Consider the following 21,590-nt stretch of genomic DNA (forward strand, 5'->3'; position numbering starts at 1 on the left):
ATCTAAAGGCTACTGTAACAGCAGATACGAAGATAATAACAGACAAACTGTCAAAAGCTCATCAAATAGCAACTACAGATTTCAGACAATCCTCAGCAAATAAGTTCATCAAGATACAGTGAACATAAGAGCATTAGAAAACTACATCTAGGGCTGGTCTGAACACCATTTTTTGAGCTTTGAAGCTTTGATGGTAATCAATACCGAATATTTGAAGCTTCGGAGGGAGGGAGCAGAACATATTCTTTGCTCTAATAAAGGCAGAAATCTGTGTGTCTGTCTGTCTGTCTGTTTGCATTATTATTATGTTGAGAAGCATTTATCCAGTTGACTTCATGCATGGCGGGTGTGCTGCTGCAGACCCAAGGGGGTGCAGGGTCACATTCTGGTGCAATATGGACATGTGCAACATTTAGAATTAATAAAGTTTTAATAAACTACCAAACGGTGCAATACGGAAGCGGCATGCCTCAAGGCTTTTATGCTCAGAGAATGGACAGCTTGCACTAGTGGTACTAGTGGGATCTCAGCTCCTACACAGCTGAGGTCTTCTGCATTTTTGTCTTCTCTTCCAGATTAACTGAATCATGACGTTCACTCATGGACGATTCCATAAGCCGCTTTTCCACTATTGGGCCGAATGGTTCTCTTGGTTTAATCGTTCAGTCCTAACTACATGACTCATAAATTACAGAGGAAGGCAGCGATTAAAAAACAGGGTACACTGGAAAACATTCAGAATGACGCTAAATGAGAAATTCTTTGTAGAAGTGGAACGTACTGATTTACTTCAGTGGTTAACTTGAGCTATAACATCATAATCCACAATGCAAGGCACTATAGTAGTAGTATTTGCCATAAAATGCATAATTTGTGGATGTGCAGCAGGTGTATCTCCAAAGTCAGAATAGTAAAGGAGGCTTTGAACCTGCTGGGGACAACTTTGAAATCAATTGGTGAACAATTTTACAGATATTTCTAAGAAACACTCATGCCTTTGTTTCTACTTCATCAGTACTGTCTAAACTTAACGATAAAAGTGTTTACCACAGACAATGGTGTATACACAAAGCTAAGTGATATGACGAATATTACATCATGTGGTTAATAAAAAATACATCTTACTACTTTGTTACCAATATACACAAACACTTCCATTCTTTTTTAAAGTCTCTTATGTTCACCACAAAAATGAATTAAAAGAAAATAAATATTTTTAAACATTTTACTTTATTACTTAGAAAGCAATTTCCAAAAGTCATTACTCCAGTCTTAAAGTCATTGTTCATTAAAAAAAAATAAATTCTTTGCAAACCTGTAAGAACTTAATATTCGGGACACAAATTAAGATATTTATGATGCATGCTGAGAGCTCTCTGACCCTCCCATAGACAGCAAGGATCCTTACACGATCAAGGCTCAGAAATGTAGCAAGGAGATCATTGAAATAATCCAAACGTTGTGTTACGAAGATGAACTAAGGTCTTACAGGTTTGGAACTACATGAAGGGGAGTAAAGAGACACTTTTCATTTTTGATTGAACTATCCCCTTTTAATAGCGCTTTTCCACTGCATGGTACGGCATGGTATGGTTTGGTACCGTACCTTTACCAAAACGTGATGTGTAAACTCCACGATTGGCCAGAGAGAGGTCACTACCTGAGTCACTGAACTTGCAACAAACACAATTGAACCACTAGATTTAAATCAGCACAGCCAGCGAAGGATCAAACGCAACGGTTTTGAATGAGCGTGGTCTGTTGAGGAAGTACAGACGTTCCTCTTGTTGATAGCAGAGGAGTGGATCCAGTGAGAGCTTGATGGGGGAACGCAGAATGAAAATGTTTTTCAGGAGTCACGGCAGTAAAGGCGGCGCAACAATAAAGGCATGTGAATAATCCTGCCCAATCCCATTCTAAAGCGGCACTAAACTGCAGTAGAAGTACAAACTGAGCTGAGCAATGCCGAGCCGTACCACACAAAGGAAAAGCACCCTAAGTGTTACATGATCCTTCAAAAATGAAAGTGAAAAAAGTGAAAGTGAAAAAGTGACATTCAGCCAAGTATGGTGACCCATACTCAGAATTCGTGCTCTGCATTTAACCCATCCGAAGTGCACACACACAGAGCAGTGAACACACACTGTGAACACACACCAGGAGCAGTGGGCAGCCATTTATGCTGCGGTGCCCGGGGAGCAGTTGGGGGTTCGATGCCTTGCTCAAGGGCACCTACGTCATGGTATTGAAGGTGGAGAGAGAACTGAACATGCACTCCCGCCATCCACAATTCCTGCCGGCCTGCCTGCCCGAGACTCCAACTCACAACCCTTCGATTGCGAGTCCGTCTCTCTAACCATTAGGCCACGACTTCCCCAAAAAAATCATTGTAATATGCTAGTTTGGAGCTCAAGAATAATGTGTCAATAAAAACGGTTATGCTTCTTAATATTTTTGTGAACAAAGAGATACAACCAGTTTCATAGACGAACAGAAAGGTTAAAAGAACAGCATGATTTGTAACATGCTGTAATAATATTGGTCAACCTTTGGTCATGAGTTGCAAACATGATTAGGATTTCAGTGAAGGGGTGGCTCAGAAATAAAATTTTTCCTATCACTCGGTCTCAATCAATACCTAAAAGAAAGTGTAAGGATGTCAAAAAAAAAAAGGCTTCTGGACAAATAGGCTACGCAGACCGATGGGGTGTGTCCGGGCTGTAACTCAAGCTCCTGCATCAACTTTCATCTCAAAGTATCATATCTTCCATGAACCACTCTTGAAAAGAAAAACACAAACTGGTTTTGGCTATCTTTACCTCATCCTCAGGACAAGCACACACACAGACAACAAACACAAGAGTGTACCTCAGAACCACCGAATGCACGCAGAATTCTCTTTAAAAAGGAGCTTAGCAGAACTTACAAGGGAAAAAATGTATTATTGATCACTTCCAAGACAGAAGGCAAAATTTATTTTTCATGAGTCTGATTCCCCATCTGAATGCAGGATTAGAAAGTGTGCAGCAGCTTTAAGCTGCTTTGGGCAAACCTCAACCGTAAGACCATTACATGACTTCAGGAATAGCCACTGAAATGTATTACAAGTCCAAATAAGCCATTAGACAAATGGAATGGGAGCCGCTTCGTAAGCTATGCGATCACTGCCAGGGACCTTGACCTAGCAAAGCCCAAAAAAAGCCAGTAGGCTACTAACCAACGGTAAATCAATGTTTGCCAACCAATATTACAAGCAGGATCATGGGATAGGTCAAATTACAGTTTATCCCATTCTTTTAAGACGTCCCTCTTTACAGGTCTGTTTATGCATTGCGAGAAAGAGAGCTGGCAGCAGACAGCAGGGCCGAGATCCAGTGAAAGTTCCAGCATTCAGAGGATCATGGACACGTCCAAACCAGAGCATGTGGCCCCTTCAGGGACTAAACTAGAGTTAGTTAAGGGTGGTGCTCACAGCCAGCTTTTTGCTCACTACTCCACACACGACAAGCATGGAAGGCATGTGACCAAAAAAGGCGGTCGGGAGTTGGAGAGTGTGTTAGTGTGTGCGGCAGGATGAGGGCACAGGTTGTTGTGCAGTGTCATGGCTCGGCTGGCCAGGCTGTCAGCTTGGCCAGTCCTCACCCTCTGAGCACAGCTCTATTTATATATCCCTTCAAGCTCAGATTGGGTTACTTGCTTCTGAATGTTGGCAGGGGCAAAATGCTGCATCCTTATGGCTGTCATTCTTGCAGGGATCCTTCCCAACATTCACGTTCAGATGCCCTTGTCAGATCCTCTTCTTTCAGAGGCCTTGAGGCTGGGATGATCCCTGTCAGGAGTAAGTGGGCTGATCCATCATGCAGCACCCGCTTTGATCAAACCCTGCCATTAGCATGGCAGATACGCTCGAGAGGAAGCTTTGTTAATGCTTGAGCTTCAAAACAAATGCACAAGACCAGGTGCAGTAAATGCACGAATGTATCAGATCAAACGTTAATAAACAGGCACAACAGCAGGAAATGAGGGGGGTTTGGAAAGGTGGCTTGATGTGGACCTCAAGAAGAGAGGACTGAAACTGCACAGCAGAGTTAAGCTTTATCCCCTCACCACAAAGAGGCAAGAGTAAACATGTATATCTGGTACATCCTAAAGAAAGAATTTATTTTCAATTGAAATGTAATCCACTGTAAAAAGTTATGTATAGAGTAGGGCTGTAGCTATCGAATATTTTAGTAATCGAGTATTCTATCAAAAATTCCATCGATTAATCGGATAAAATGTGTTTTTGCTCAATTAAAGTGCAATATTAATTTCGCAAGAGAAAATAAGACTCCTGGGTCTCTTAAAATTAACAACTAATTTCCTTTTTTAGAAAAAATAATAATATATTTTTTAAATGCATAGAATGCAATGCATTCATCAAAAATAAACATTTAAATATTACCCATTGTTTCTCTGTCTGTACTTGTACTGTGAACAATGACAATAAAGTTGACAGATGAATTAAGTGCATTTAAGTGTCATTCGGTCGGGGATTTAAATAAAGCATTTTCTGAGATGCACATTAATGTTTTATGAGTTTAATGTTTAATTTAATTTATCTTTTAATTAACAACTTTTTGGTAAACAAGGGGGATTTACTATAAAAAATAAAAGAAATGTATTATGTATAATATTATAATGTATAGATCCAATGTAAAAATGTGAAATGAGATAAGTGGGAAAATGCCCTTGGATAAAATTATATATATATATATATATATATATATATATATATATATATATATATATATATATATATATATATATATATATATAAAAACGAGCAGATTTATGTCAGAGCTGAGAGAAAACTGATGAGAATATTGCTTAAGAAAATCATATTTGCAAAAAAAAAAAAACTAAACAGAACACACATACATATACACAAAGATGAAGGACATGGCAAAGAAAATGGCTGAAAAGCATGGACTTTGTTCTTCATAAACAAGTCGAGATGAGTAGGCTATTTCTGAAGCTAAATGGCAAATTTAGCACAATTTGGAATAATAAAAAAATCGAGCTGTATAATTAAACAAAAATTACTATATCGACTATTTATATACATAATATGTGGTTTTTGCTATCTTCTGATTGGTCAACTTCAGATGGATCGTCAAGTCATCTCGTTCAACTGCACATACTTTAATTTAAACAGTCTCATTTTTTTTTTTTTTTTAAATCGGGAGGTGCTAACATTCTCTATTGGCCCATAATTCTTCTTACATGCTACGAGCCGCGAACATCTGTCATTTTCTCCTGAGATAATTTTCTCGCCTGCAAGCTCATACGACAACAGAAATCACACCATGTATGCCCACCTTAGCAAGAAGGTTTTGAGTTCTAAAACTTACAGAATGTTTTTAATAGTACAATGACCTTGTATATCAAGAGCACAGTAGTCCAATTCATAAAAACAAATGGCTCCTATGAACTGAATATTTCAATGAATGTTTCAAAAGTAAATGGTTTGAATCAGTCTGGCTGAATCATTCACAAAACGAACTCAAATCTATCTACTATTCTGCAAAATATCACTTTTAGTCTACTTTAAAATAAATGTATGTGTACTTTCAGAGTTGGGTGATCTGTTGTTTCAATTTGGTTCCAACAACTTGAAGTTTGTTGAATTTTTGCGGCACACAATAAAAAGCTTTTACGGTCTACTTAAGATTCATAAAAAATAAAATCTGTCTAATTATTGGTTGCGTATATGACATGGAATTAAGGGCACACTTTTGCATATTAAATAAATAAGCATTTATTTAAAATAAGCATTTATTAAATAAATAAGCAGAGTTATTAATTATAAATAATTATTAAATAAATACAAACATAATTATGTTGGAAACACTGAAGTACATAATGCGGATCCATAGTGATAACTACTGCTATAATAACGGTGTAAACCAAGAACTCAAAGGAGAAGCCTGTTCAAACAGGAGACACACAATGTACTGCTGTAGCAACACTTTGTGAGGGATTAGGATGTTGAATATGCTGTAGATGTATTCCAATGCTGGGGGGATGGTATTTTTTCTTAGCCTAATTAGACCTTGTGTATGTACATGGACATCTTAAAAGTGTCCAAATTGATGTCATAACCCCCAAGCACAAATATGACTACTACCCACTGATCTATAATATAGAACTGGATTGCTCATGACGTCATGAAAGTGAAGCCACCGAGCCGCCATATTGGTAATCCCTAGTGTGCGTAAACGTTCTATTGAATTAATAGGAAACTTATTAATCTGAAATATTTCTGTACATTATTACAATGCAAACACCCTAGGCATGTAAATGTTTTTTTTTTTTTTTTTTTTTTTTAAAGGTCGCGAATTTCCCCTACGTCCTACAGAAGGACACGACCTCAACATATATAATAAACTACAAACTGCTCATTCTGAAATCTGAATTTATTCAGAGAAATAAATGACTATATACAGTATGGATTTAAAGACATAAAGCTTTATTTCCCAAACAGCAAGTTAAGCTTTCCATTTATAGAGCAATATTAACAACATAATTGCATTATCCATTGTAATATATTCAAATCCATTTCCAATACTAACACTTTCATGTTTAACAATTTCTGAAAAATTATGTTTAAAAGAAATAGGCTATATTTTGTGTGGGATCATATACCTGTGTCGTCAGTGCGCAGCAGACACACCCACCTAAACGATTTGAATATATCGCTTATACTGCACCAAAAGACCATAAACACTGCAGATAATATCTGAAGTAAAGATGAATTTACATGCACATAACATAAAAACTAATTTGACTAATTTGCTTCAAAATCAGTTAGTTTAGGACAGCGGTTTGAATGTAACTCAATGGTGCTCTCTGCTGGTAGGGATTAGTTAGATGGCAGATCGAACACTTCCGGTGGCTTCACTGTCTGCTGGCAGTTTAGAACGCGATGAGCGATCCAGTTATATATACATATAGATCAGTGCTTCTACCCCATTTTCTTTCAAATTTCCAATCTAAAAATAAAGTAAACACTGAGGCCGGGTTCACACCGCAAGTTTCAGCAGAGCAGAAGCAGCGCGTTAGCAGCAGGGAGGCAGAGCAGAAGCAGCGCGCGCCTATTTTGCTTTCACACCGGCAGCGGAGGCAGCGCGCAACTGAACAGCAGATTTTGGTCAGAGTGCTCTATAATGGGTACGTTCGCATTGCTTTATTTCCCATTTAAAATACATTTAAATAAAAAGACTAGGCAAGAAGCTTTTTTAATTAATAATTTAATTGTTACTTTTGTTGGATCTTTGTTTTGCTGTCTTTGTTTTCCGTGCAGTAGGCCTACGTGTTGTTGATAGAAGAAAGGCCATCGCGCTAAATTTGTTATTAAGGAGACTAAAAAGACCCAGACTTTGGGTTCATCCCATTAACCGACGTAGGAGAGAACATGGTGCATATTACCATCTTGTCACTGGGTTTGAAAATGTACCAAATTTACCAAAAAACACCCTGAAAACCAATTTAATAAACGGTTTTAAATTACGTGTTATTGTAAATGGTTCACAGCCTTGACTTCCTGCTCATCTTGAAATCAGCATTTACTTATTTAATATATATGCATGTATCACCTGCTTTTGTTATTTGTGTGCTTATGTGTAATTTAGAAATTGTAAATAAATGGTTCCAATTGAATCAATTTTGAATCAAATATTGAGTTGTTTGCTCGTGTGCCAGCGAAAGCGTCAAAAACACTATAAAATTAATTACCATCTGCAATAAGAGCCGCTGCAACTTCATCCCATGCTTTTTCCTTCTCCTGCAAGTCTTTATAAAGTACATTGTGTGGATCATAAAGAACTTGATATTTCTCAACTTCCACGATGAGACGAGTGTCGTCCATTATTGTCTTTCCAGGTGCACTCTGAAGACCACCGCCTGTGACACCACGTGCTGTTGTTTATGATTGTTAGCACGACATCCGTTCTTCTGCCAATACATAGGCCTAGTTAAAAGAATAGGACAACTACTAATAATAAATAAATCTCCAAGGCTAAGCTAGCAATATAAATTATTTAAAGTTGTTTTTGTATTTCGGCAAAAAAGTCTATTTTTGGATAGAACTGTAAGTACTTTAACAGATTTTGCCATGGTCACTTTATCTTCTATACATATTTTTTATATTAATTTCCTTTTCGTAACATACTCTAGTTCTTGTTAAAAAACCCTAGATGTGCTTTTTTTGTGCAGTTAGAGCACTTTTTGTGTGAAATCATATTTATTTTGTCCATCAAAGGTGTACTTTCACTTTAACTGAGCGTCAGCAGCGCTGCAAAAATAGACCCAGCGCCGAAACGATCGCGGCACTGCTGCTTCTGCTCTGCTTCTGCAACGCTCTGCCGCGCAGCTTCTGCGTGCGGTGTGAACGCTCTCATCTGTTAACATAGGCACCGAAAAAAATACGCGCTGCTTCTGCTCTGCTGCAGCTTGCGGTGTGAACCCGGCCTGAGGAGTCACCAAGCAACTAGGGCTGTGACGGTGGCTGATTTTTACCACCGCGGTAGTCATGGACCAACAACCCCCGGTGGCGCAGTGTTTGAAAAAATAAAAAAATAAATACTAAACTATATTTTTTACATGATAGGCAAAAAAAAAAAAAATTTTATTTGTAAAAAGAAAATATATTTCCAGTGAAATTTAGTAATTAAGTTAATTTTGTAAAAGTAGTTATACAATTATAATCTTGTCTGCAGGGAAAAATAATAAAATAAATAAATAAATATATTAGTGGTGGGCATAGATTAATTTTTTTAATCTAGATTAATCTCACTGTGACCTTGAAATTAATCTAGATTAAAATGGCTCATTCGAATTATGCAGAAGGCATTCAGAATATGTGTTACCCAAATAAAATTGAAACCGTAAGTCTTTGAGAAGGGGTTTATCAAGCTAGGTGGTGCATTAGAAAAGGAGCTCATCTCCTGTTTCCAAAATACATCACAAAGTGCTTGAAAAAGCTGTAAACTAATTCCACATTGCACAAGGTGCAAACAACCTTATGCCTGTTTCACACCAATGTTTAAGTTTTTTTCAAGTTTGTAGGTGTCAAGGTACAGAAACCAAATAATTAAATGTAAAATAGCACTGAATAGTCTTCAATGTAAAAATGAAATAAACAATCAAACCTACATTTATTCCGACACCTTCAACATTTCTCACATTATTACAGTTTTGTTATATATCAAAAATTATTATACCTGGTGTCTGAATAATTTTTGTTTTGACTGTTAAAACTACAAAGTAAAGAGCAGTGAGTGATTTTCTTTCATTTTCTTGGATTAACATTAAAGCAGCCAGTAGCTAAATTAGGCCCGGTCACTTTAAGAGACGATGAATGCATCCAATATAATACACATCCCACTTTTTCCCTCAACTGTTTCCTTTCACTTAAGAAATAACTGACAGTATTTGTCGGCACAAGAGCAAAAATAAGCAAATTCGATGTTCAAGTGTTTTGAGATGCCTTTCTCTTGGCAGAAGAGAGCTCGGTTCAGTGTCGCTGTCCGTGATACGCGGATCTCTCTCTCTCTCCGCACCGAACACAGCTTGCGAGCAACCAGCTACTCCGTTCAGCTTTTCCGCGTCTTGTGTTTGGATGCTTTAATGTTTAAATCGACAAGCGGTAAGGCGTAAAACATGTGAAAAAGTCAACTGTCCTGAGCATCTTTTTAGGCTCGCCTCAGCCAGTCTGTTAATAAAATATCAAGGTGAAAGTAATCATAGCCTGCTTAGTATAGACCCAGCTCCCAACCCAACTTTGAGAATAAATTAACGGTGATATTTTTTTTTTATCGCCCGATAAGAGTCTCGCGTTAATGCAGCACATTAACGCCGACTAATATATATATATATATATATATATATATATATATATATATATATATATATATATATATATATATATATATATATATATATAGAACCCCTCCCAGACCAAAAATTAATGGATTTCAGAGTTGAATTGAATGGATTTCAGATATAATGGGAACTGCATTGGTTTTAATGTAAACTATAATGGTGTCTATTTGATGGATTGTATTGGTGGGATCTGGCAGATGGCAACCAATAGAACAACAGTAATTCCTACTGGAATAATGCTAAAAACTAAAAGGAAAGGAAAAATGGAAACTGAATGTCTTTCTTTTCATTTTTTTTTTTTCTCCTCTCATGTTTTTGTAATGTTTGGGAAGCCAGAATGTGCATGCATCAAAGGAAAGGTTTTTTTTTTTTTTTTCTCAGCGAACCGTGCCATCCCTATTACCTCAATAATCAATCAATTACAGGCCTAAAACAATCATGCCCGAGCAGACGGATATTAGTGCATCTCATCACACCGGCATCCGCGTCTAAATCAGTTGTATGGTCTGGTTTTCAGTATAAAACAGTTGCGTCAAGTATAAATGTCTCGTCTGTTTCGGGAGGGGCGCGCGCAGTCAGCGGAGGCTTGCACCTCCCAACTCGCACCGGAGGCTTGCACCTTTTTTTCTCAGATTTTGAAAAATCTTCGCAATCGACTTAAAATGCTTCCAAGAACGACTTGTCGACAGGTTGATGACTCCAGATATAGATGATCGACCAACTTTTTTTGAGCAAGCATTGATTATGCGTGACACAGTCTCAATTTGTGGGACGCATGAATTGGGCTTCAAACGCTGTGCGTGCACGCGCTACGCGGGACGGGTGGGGACCCTATGTGCTGCACATTATTGACAATATTGAGCTGAAGCTTGACTTTGTAAATTTAAAATAGCAAATCAAATGGCAATATGTAAAAAAAAAATTGCAATTACATATTGTCACCATATTGCACAGCCCTAGTTCAAAGTTAAATGTAGGCTACGTTCTGTACAATAGTCTATCTGCTGCAGGCTGCTTTATTTAAGTTTTTTCTTTGTTCACTTTTTTGTGTGCTTTTGCTCTGTACTTTTTTGTTTGTTTACACACATTGTTAAAAGGTTTTCAGCTACAAAACATGATGTAGCGTAATGTTCAAGCTCACTGTGTATAAGCTTGTTCAACAATGACAGAAACAAGAAATATTACTGAAAAATAACGTCTGTCTCACTAAAGTTAATTTAAATAAAAGAATATTCAAATATTCGTTTTTTTGTGAGCTCAAATATTCAAATGTGATATTTGTGGAAAACGCCCATCCCTATATGCTATATAAATAAATTATTACAAAATGTTAAAATCAAATAATGTTTAGTGCGAATAAAACAAAGATGCAATGAAAATAGTGTTTCATTCATCCAATTAAAAAACATAAATTATCTATATTTTTACTTGAGCCAAGGAAAAATAAATAACTATTGGCTCATGTTAAATAAATATAGATGTGAATCATTACCCTAAAATGTTTTAATTGGAGGAATGAAACACTTTTTTCAGTGTGCTACAGCAGGTAATTTTTAGCTCAAATTAAGTCAATGTAATTGTAAATTTCTGCGACTGTCATGCACATCTTGTCAGTAAAGCAAGGTTCTGTGATCAGTAGTAAATCTCCATCCAAAAGCCAGGGGGCGCTCTCTGCAGAAGAAATCCAGGAAATCATTATAGCAGCAGCTGAATAAACAGAAGATTGAACTGTGTCATTGATCACAACTTGACAGTCTTTATCACTGCTTAGAATGCTATTAAATATGTTGCTTGCCTTATTCTGTTTAAGAAGCCACATCTCACAGAAGAATTTATTTCAAACACTCGGCTGACGTTATGAAGTGAGTTTGGAATAAAAACAAGTTCAAGTTGAGCGGTTATTAAATGTAGCATTTTCATGTGTTTTCAGATGGAGCAGCATTTACTACGCAGAGACGTAATTCACTGAGAAGCTGTGCTAACAACTCTTCCAGCAGCAATTTAGTTTTCTCAGGAGGTCTCCTCATCCAGGTACTGACCAGCTTAGCTTCTATAGATCTCAAGATACTATACGCAACATAGAATTCACATCAATGTTATATTATCAGTGCACTTATTCACAGTCACAAAAGTACATTATTTGCATCTGGTTTAGAGCCGTTAAACATTTAATTCACACGCTGTTCACATACATATCACCCAACCCCTACAATGATGTTTATATTAGCACCCACACAAATGCACAACAACAACATTCAGTTTTTAATGTGCTGCACTTGTGATCTGGTTGGCCCATTGTTTTCATCATTCATCAGCTGGAAAAAAAGAAATTCTAAAAGCGATTTCACAATATTGTTCTCTATTCACACATAATTAGAGAGATTATAAAACGTTATAGTTGTGGCGATTGCCCTAATTGGTTTGATTGGGGCTTTAGAACTAAAAGTAGAGGTAAAATTTGTGAAGAAAAAAAAAAAATCCCAAAAGCCAATCATTAAAATAGGGATCCAAACGATCAGGAATTTTGTGCGAGGACAAAAGATTTGCCTATGCAGTGTTCACCAAATTGATCAACAGAAAGCTGATTGGTTTGCAAGGAATTCGCTGTGAGCTGTGCTTCAAACATCGCTACACTTAAATATACACAATGGACCTTTTTTGGCAACAAATATTTAATGATGTGACTAATCGTTTATCAGGATAGAATGAGACAAAACAATACTAGACTAATACCCTTAAAACAAATGATTGGAAACATCTAATGCAGTCTTCTGTGTAGAGTGTTATAAAGAGGTTCTAGCCACTTTATGTTCAACATTTCAAATTCGAATTCATTTTGACTGCGATATGCTATATATATTTTTAGGCAGATAATGTATTAGTCATTTACATCCTCGTTTGGTTCTCAAATCAGAGAACACATTGACCACCTCTGACAGAGGTTCACAGATAGCGCACATGAACCGTTACAAAGAGGTGCTCCTGTGGTTAAAGTGCTACAGAGCACCCAGATCATAACGATTCAGGGCACTCCCTTAGCTAAAGAAGATGTGTTGCATCACCAAGGCACCAAAACAAAAGAAGAGCAATGAGGCCCTGTATGGAGAGAGCTATATCTGTCCAGCTAGCCTCAGCTGAGTAAACACAGAGTTTGGAGAACAACAACCAACCCCTCTTCTATCACTCACACCATATGTGGCCTCTGCTCTTCTGAAGGCAGGATGAAAGATGCGACGGCAGGTTCCTCTCCCCATGCATACGTGTAAAGTGCAGAAGAGCTCTCACATCTACTGTATGAATTATCCACCCCAGTAACTCCCACACCACCCTTTCACAGTTGAAAATGCAAACTCTCGTCATCTTTCCCCTCCAAACTTCTGTCACTGGCCAGTCATTCGTATCAAAAAAACACGGCAAAACCTGAAGCACAGGTCTGTACTGTAAAAATGGAGGCAAAATACACCGATTCAGTGTAAGAGGGAAGTGAATTTTGGCAGTCTTACACAACCACTGAGGGTGTGAGCTGACAGTCTGCTTTCTAAAAGGTCTAAAAAGTTAAGTGAGAGGAGAATAAGAGATAACAGCGTCCAAAAAAAAAAGGGGAAATCTCAAAATTAATGACATATCACTAACAAACTTTTTCATACAAAGCACTACACAACTAGAAACTAAGCAAAACCTGATTTTATTAGAAATCTTTTCTAAGATTCAAGAGCAGAGCATCATCTTCTGGGAATGGCTGGTCTCCGCAGGAGCTGCAGTTGTGATCACAGCATGTGGACTAAAAAGTAGCCAAAGGTACAGCAAATATGCAATACTGAATCCTGCTGATGTTACAACAAGGCAACATGTATTTTTAGTAGGGGTTGGAGACATTTGAGGTAATAAGTTCAATGCAAACTGTGCTACTGTGACTCAAAAAAACATTGTGATATTTTTTTTTGTCCCAAAATGACAATACTTAAAGCAGAAGTTTACTTTTTTTCTTTTGCAATTGCACATTTGCTACGTGCTTTTAATTTTTATTGTTTTTACAGACCTCAGTACAGTTAGTCTCACGTAGAAAGATTTCTGACTATCTCACATTCACTCCTAGAAATTGCGCAAAAGCCAATCAGATTTGTAGCGGCGAGTTCTTGCAATTTTTGCGTGCAATATGCATCAGACGATCTGTAGGCGTGACGCCTGAGGGTTAGACTACAGTAAGATCAGAAACAGAAACTTAGCAGCAGTGCAATACATCAACGTTACAATGTTTCATTAAAACAGCTTTCCTTCAATAAAATGGCTTTGATATTGGCCACAAACCAGTGGCAGCACCTCTAAGGAGTTAAAGTTCAAAACAGGACATCCCCGAATTCCCTCAAAACTCTGCACCTTATGAATCTTTCAAACACCCTTGTAGCAGACGCTTGTTTTAGTCTTGCCACAATGATGGTGTTCAGGCATGCAAAGGAGAAGTAATTATGTGAACCAAATGGTTTGCTAGAAAAAAAAAATGAACAGAAAAGGCAGACAACTTTGTGCTGTTTGAAAGAGAGACTTTGTTGCACGACAGATGAGACTATTTAAGAGATTTATAAAGAAGTCAGTAGGGTGCCATTGCAAAGACATCCAAAACCAGTGATGCGTCCTTTCTGTTAGAGCACAGATGACCTGCTACTTGCTTTATGTTTCAGCATAAGTGTAAAGACAGTACTTCATCAAAATATTCACATTATGAATGTTACTACTATCAAGAAACATTGACATTTTTACCAAACTTTCTTATAGACAAAATGCGCTATTACAGAGACTTAAAGGTACAATTTGTAAGATATTTGCAAAAAACCACTAGGCTAGTGTTATATATTTTGTCCAGCTGATTACTAACAATATCTCTAATGTTTTCAACTACTTTTAAATCATGAGAAAATTCCCATTCTAAACCGTGACACGGGGCAGTGCAGTGGCCTGTCAGTGACGTTAGTTACCCTTTTTTACTGCCTTTACTGACGTAGAAACCACATGGCAACAGTGTCGTGGACAAATGCGGAAGTAGTGTCTAGCATCCAGCAAACCACTTGTTTGCTTCAATCAGTTCCTTATTTACTTCTTCTAGCACGTTTTATGGTGGATTGTGTTACTTATTTAGGGAACAATTACTGTTTACAGGACAGATCCTGTAAACGTAAGCGTATGGGCCAACCAAATGACCCAAGAAGAGTTTGGGACAAGAGGAGAGAAAGAGCGAAGATCAATAACGGTGTTGCATTTTCTAGATGGCGAGAGCTTCGCGACAAACTTCAACTAGAAAGAGATGCAGATCTCGCTTGTTTTACTGGACAGGTGAGTTGTTTTAATTTGTATCTTTACAGAAAACAAATAATATTATAATGGTCAACAAGATTGGGATTATGGGGCATACATGGCAAATGCGGGGCATTGCGTCTCTAGACCCGCGCGATGACACGTCTGATCCATAGTCTGATCATGTCTTTGCATTGACTTTGTATGAAATCTACTTGCGCAAATCGTTGAACTCGCATTTGCTATGTATGCCCAATTATTGTGTTTGAATGTACACGAGTGTATATATTTGTTGAACAAGTGGTAATCGTTTTCATATAGTCTGATTGATGGCCGTCAGCGGTTGGGTAGAAGACAACAAATCCCATCATTCCACGCTCCTCCTTAGAGGAGTCATCAAACCACACGATTGTTATTGTTTTAATAGTGCGCCCTCTAGTGACAGGTCCTAAAACCTGTACCTTTAATTGTAAATTTTCTGGTGAGAAGTCAAATTTCACACTGAAAGCGTCCGCACGTTTGGCCTCAGGGGGTTCCCCCCACACATAAGGATTTCTGATCGTAAATATTAAACATGTTGAATATTTACGAATCGCAATCGGGGAGGCTCCAGCGTTCTTCCAATCAGGTTCGGACAATCTTAACACACCTCAAACCAAGGGAACATCTGATAAGATAATCTGTAGAACCATCAAGATAATCGGAACAGAGCTAGGATTGTCGGAAATCAGCCGATTATCTTTTGGTGTGTACCCAGCATTAGGTATTTATCATGTAGGCGTATGACTAAAATCAATCAGGGATTAAAAACAAATTTTGAGCAAAAACATTAAGCCCTAAGGAATAGCTTTTCGATTCCCAACCCTCCTACTAAATTATTTAATTTTTGCAAGAAAAAAAGACCTGTATGGTGACTACGGTGCTATGTAAAATATTTCTTGCAACTTACTAGGTTTATCATGTCTTTTTTTCCCGATAATATCAATAATCGTTTGTTACCTGAATGTTGACATCGACATCGCGATACTTATGAGACATCGTCGATATACAATAATATCGTCATATAACCATTTGTAATGACATGAGTGTGAGCGAATGTTTAATGATTAGTTCTCATTTTTGGGTGAACAACCCCTTTAATTAGTATACAAAGAGAGCAAGACTGCTGTTACAGCACTAAACAAACATATCAATTTATATACAACCTACTTAAGACAAAGCAGAACTGCTACTTTCAATAAAGGTATTATCAACTGGGATATCCACTTTAGTAGCACTGTTATGAAACCAAACAACTACATAAGAAGAGATTGTTGATTTCAAATATTTTATTTTAGGTTACTTAACATCCATTAGTGAATTCACCATCATTGCATATCAAAGACCAGGTGCTTGAATGCGCTTTTTATAGCTACCTGTGGTATTGCTTTTACTGATCTACCCATAAAGCCAACTAAAAAATATTCCACAATCTCTGGCAATCAAAACACAGCTGGCAGATTCCATTGAAATGCAAAGCAATAGACCTACGACAGACACTGAAATCACAAGCGCCACGTGCGCTTCAGTGTGTGTGTGTGTGTAGTAACGTAAATGAATCCGCGCATCTGCACGATTCATTAACAGAGACACACAGAACATGCTGGATTCATATTTAAATCTACTCTTGCGGCTTAATATTTAAGGATTAGTGCTGTCACATTACCAAAATTTCAGCATTCGGTACCGATACCAGTGAAAATCCATGGTTCTCTGTACCAATTTCGGTACCAAAGCAAAACACAAATACATGCCAATTAAAAAATGTGACTATAATTTAATCCAAACTGTGTACATATTTAATTTTAAAGGGCTTTTGAAATCATTTTAGAGATTATTTAGTGAAGAATAACATCTAAGTTAGCTAAAAAATAAAATAAAATGCCAAGAACTGATTTTCTGACTCATATGACACAATATTAACCATTTGTTCATTCTCTAAAACGCATATTTTAGATTCACAATTCGTTTAAAGGCCTCGTGTGTAAAAATAGTAAATTGCATCATGTCCTCTTGTTTTTTTTTTTTACTAATAAATGTTATAGGAGTATTAAATCGTTAATAAAGAAAAGTCATTCTAATGCTCATTATATTAACATTAGTCGAACTTATGCTAATGATTAACTACGCTAACAACAGCATTAATTTTAATGGGACATTCAAATTAAAATATTGTATAATATTCATAACAACAGCGGTGATTCCCACAGCCTTCCACTCTATTTGTGGCAGCATATATATATGCAAAGCTCCTCCTGCTGGCAGGAGAGGTTTCCCCAGTAACGGCTGTAATTAAATAAGCGCTCCTTTCCTTAATTCCTCCTTTTGATGTCGTCATGTCTCAGTGTTTTTCTGAAGAGAGTGCATCTGCGCACCTTTTGTATAGCGCATTAAGAACCAGGTTGACCGGGCACTCGTACTTACCACTGAGTACTTGGAACTTAAACCTGGTACAGTAACGTTTTCATTTTTTTTGTACTGACTTGGTACCGAAGTATCGGGTCTTTTGACAACACACTATTAACCCTCTGGGGTTCTTCATTTATGAGTCACACTCAGGACCTTCATATTTGCCTATTTATTTCAGGTTGTGGATTTTAATATATAATCACAGATTCTCAAAGACTATTTTTGTCAAGTTTTTTTTTGTTTGTTTGTTTGGTTGATTTAAATGGTAATTTCAAGTGCCAGTTTTACTTTATAATACAGTCAAACCTGAACATTGCACTAGAAAGAGAACAAATGGAAAGCATTTTGTTACCCATTGTTTTAATTCTAACTTAATAAAAAAAATTACATTATTTAAATCATAACATATTTTTATTTACCTTTTATTATAAACATTTCCATTAAAATTATTTTTTGCAATTCAATGAACAGTAACTCTTCAAAATTGCCAACAGCAATTATGAACAAAAAACAAAAATAACAGCAAACGTATAATCATTTTCAAACAGTACATGTAAATGGAAAATAGAAAAATAAAAAAAGTGTCACGCTGGGCCTGGGTCGCTCGAATAGGCCTGGAGGTTACTAGGGAAGAATTCCATCCTTTGACCTTACTCTGTTTGTGCGTGTGTGCGTGCGTGCGTGCACACGTGCTTGTGTGTGTGTGTTTGTGTGTGTGTGTGTGTGTTCAAGAGAGAGACATGGTGTGTGACTTTTGCATTTTGGATCCAATGTCTCCCCTTTATTTGATTCATTGATTTTATTTCACATATTCTCACATATCTCTGTCACAGTTTCACCAGTCTCATATTTCCCTATGTGTGTGTGTGTGTGTGTGTGTGTGTGTGTGTGTGAGTGAGTGTGTCTATTTTGCAACCTTGATGGCTTACAGCCTCATGCTTTTATTGCTGTGCACTTTATTTCTTACATTGATGAATAATTTCTTTTATTTCACACATTTCCCAAAATTAGCTTTTGCAATGATACTTTCATTTGTGTGTGTTTTTGTGTGTATAAGTGTGTGTGTGTGTGTGTGTGTGTGAATTTTTTTGTCTGTTTTGCACTCTTGATGTTTTAGAGATTCACCCCTTCACTGTTGTATGCTTTTTTTCTGCATCGTGGCTGATTTGTAGATTGTACACACAAAAAAACTCAGTATTTTCATATTTTTGCAAATTTCCCATTCATTTCCTATGTCGGGTCATTTTTGACCCGAAGACCCTGAGTGTGACTATTTTTTTTACGACCACTTAGACTTTTAAAATCCTGTCCCCAATTTTTTGGGGTGTTCATATACCAAGTACCAAAAAAGTCACCAAGTTTCGGACCATTCCGATGAAGCTACGATTTGTAACATTTTTTTAAAAAAAAATTTCGGGTCATAAATGACCGAAGAACCCCAGAGTTAAAGATACTAGTCCATATCACAATTTGATTTACCTTTTTGATTAATTTGACAAATTATATGACATTCCATGTTAAACTCTTAATTTCATTTTTATGACTGGATTCCACGATTCCATCCACGTTTTCCGTTTTGCGGAAATCACAGGGCCCTACATATGATACATTTAATATTTTTTATGGAAACTGACACTTCTTGCATCTTTTGTATTACTCTAAAGGTATTTACTGTTAGTTTAGATCAACTTAAAAAAAAAAAAAAAAAAAAAAAAAAAAAACTACATTTTTAAATAGTAGTGCACATTGCATGCATTTTTTTAAGCCAGGCCTAACTTAAGCTTCACGTCTGACGTTCAGCACAAACAAAAGCACGCACACCCTCTCACACACCCTGACACAGGGAAGTGGTCAGGAAAGAGTTAATCCTGAGTCATTCTGAACACCACCCTGCCAAACCCATAAAACATACAAATACTTTTAGAGTATAGAAAACATCTTCCATGTATTCACAGTTGTGGTCCTCACGCACCACCTATTTGGGCCTCTTGACATTAATCCCTTGACATTTCCTGTGAGCTGGAGAGCTGGTTCAGTGGTGACAGCATGATGACAGCAAGAAGAGGGTGATCCAAAGGACCTGATTGTGAACCATATGCATATTTAGAGCATGCCAAGAACATTTTGATGAAATCATTATGATGATGCATATTTAAACACCATTTTCAAATTATAATCTCCATATAGGCTCAATTCAACCATAATGAGGACAACACCTAAAAGGTGTATACAACGATTCTTAGCTGGCAAACATCTTTTTCCAACACTTTTGGTGTCACGTAATGACACCAACCAAAAATAATAAAAGCCACTTAAAAGCAAAAGTTCCTTCAAAAATGAAAATTATGTCACCATTTACTCACCCTCACGGCATTTCAAACCTGTATGACTTAGTTTGTGTTTACAGAAAACAGAAGGCAATATTTTAAAGTACTGTTTTTGCCCACATATTAAAAGTCAATGAGGTGCAAAATTACACCAGACACCTCTGACTTTTATCGGATGGACAGTTCTTCAAAATCTTACAAGTCATACAGGTCTGCAACTATATAAAAGGCAAGTAAATTAAATAATTTTTTTTTTTTCATTTTCACTAACATCCACAAGTTAGTGCCCAAATATTTTCCCACAGTGCTCACCATTACAAGAGATCTGCATGGCAGGCTTGTGCTCAGGTTTCTGCCAATACTTCTGTGCCTGTCACAGATCTGGACAGTCTTTAAGAAAGCCACCGAGCAAACAAAGGGGTCCCCTTATCTGCTTTTATTACACTCAATCCTCCAACGTCCTCACTCCTGCAGATCCATCCTTTAGCAATCTGCATCAGGTGAACAATTGCAAACTCAGCACTTTCTCTAAACGGCAGGCTGGGTCAAAGTTTCAGACGGTGTTCAATCGTGATAAAGAAACGAGCATTCACTGCTGTCGTCATTTGGTCATTTCTGCAGTCTACAGCCGTACTGATCGGGATAACAAATGATGGTCAATGCCCTTTATCTACAGTTACAATCAGACCTTTAATCTCTCTGCAGATGAACTAAGTGTCAAAGTTTGAGTTACTCTAACATAAAAATGTTCTTTACAGTCACTTTTGATCAATTTAATCCATCCTTGTTGAATAAAATCTTTAAAAAAATTAAAAAAATGTGACCACAAACTTTTAAACCTAAGTGTATCTGAGAACACAATCTGAAACTTAAAATTAAGTTATGACTAACGCCTAGTCAAATTCAGTCTACAGAAAAGCTGTCCTAGACAAGATATGAAACATGACTTGCAAAAGAGAGCAAGAGGCCACCAAACCATTAATTTTTAAGCATGTATCGATAATACTTAAACATGAGAAAGACTTGCAACACCATTTAAAAAGTAAGATTTTGAACTCATACTTTTACAAACTAACCTATATCAGATACAGCTATGATTACAGAGTAACTGAAGAGCATAAGAGGTTAACTCATTAACTTTTTGGCCACCATTCAACTTTTGAAGCCAAACATGTCCAACGATTAACCATTATGAAGGACTCCAAATTTATACTCACCAGTTTAGGTTTTTGCTTCTCCTAATGTCACTAAGCAGACATCTTACAACAATTTATCTGAAGTATGAATCCCATTATGTTTCATCAAAACAAAAATTAGCTGTGCAAAAATAATATAAATCAATTATTTAAATGAGGAGGCCTTACAAGAGCTTAACTGATCGTCACAATTTCATCATGAATCTCAGGCCGTCCTTGCAAACACCTAGTCAGGCAAACGTAACCAACTGTGGGAAGCATGAAACCAAGGCTAAATGTAAACCAGCTCACTGTAAGGTTAAAAGGACAATTAAGCGTTAAACGTGAAAGAGAAATGCTTCAAACATGTCAGAGAAACAGAAGGAGAGCTGACAGGAGCCGAGGTGATTACATAATGCACTGAATT

The 21,590-nt window shown here is 37.0% G+C and overlaps 2 protein-coding genes across 6 annotated transcripts in view; one reads left to right on the plus strand and one right to left on the minus strand.

Annotated features, from left to right (window-relative positions):
- Positions 1-21,590, plus strand: part of LOC127969044 (DNA mismatch repair protein Msh2) — a 290,453-nt gene that overhangs the window by 18,188 nt on the left and 250,675 nt on the right. The gene's annotated exons all lie outside the window — the stretch shown is intronic.
- The window catches only part of LOC127969047 (protein phosphatase 1B-like), a 32,087-nt gene that overhangs the window by 9,804 nt on the left and 693 nt on the right, over positions 1-21,590 (minus strand). Inside the window, exons 2-3 of one of the 5 annotated variants that reach the window (XM_052570642.1) lie at positions 20,301-20,479; positions 19,634-19,741 (exon numbers count right to left, since the gene is read on the minus strand). The exons of 3 other annotated variants lie outside the window; for them this stretch is intronic. The gene's annotated coding sequence lies outside the window, so the exon portion shown is untranslated. The remainder of the gene's footprint in view (positions 1-19,633; positions 19,742-20,300; positions 20,480-21,590) is intronic. One more of the 5 variants, XM_052570643.1, reaches the window with a different exon arrangement.

The sequence above is a fragment of the Carassius gibelio genome, chromosome B12 (assembly GCF_023724105.1).
Source record: "Carassius gibelio isolate Cgi1373 ecotype wild population from Czech Republic chromosome B12, carGib1.2-hapl.c, whole genome shotgun sequence".
Lineage (NCBI taxonomy): Eukaryota > Metazoa > Chordata > Actinopteri > Cypriniformes > Cyprinidae > Carassius > Carassius gibelio.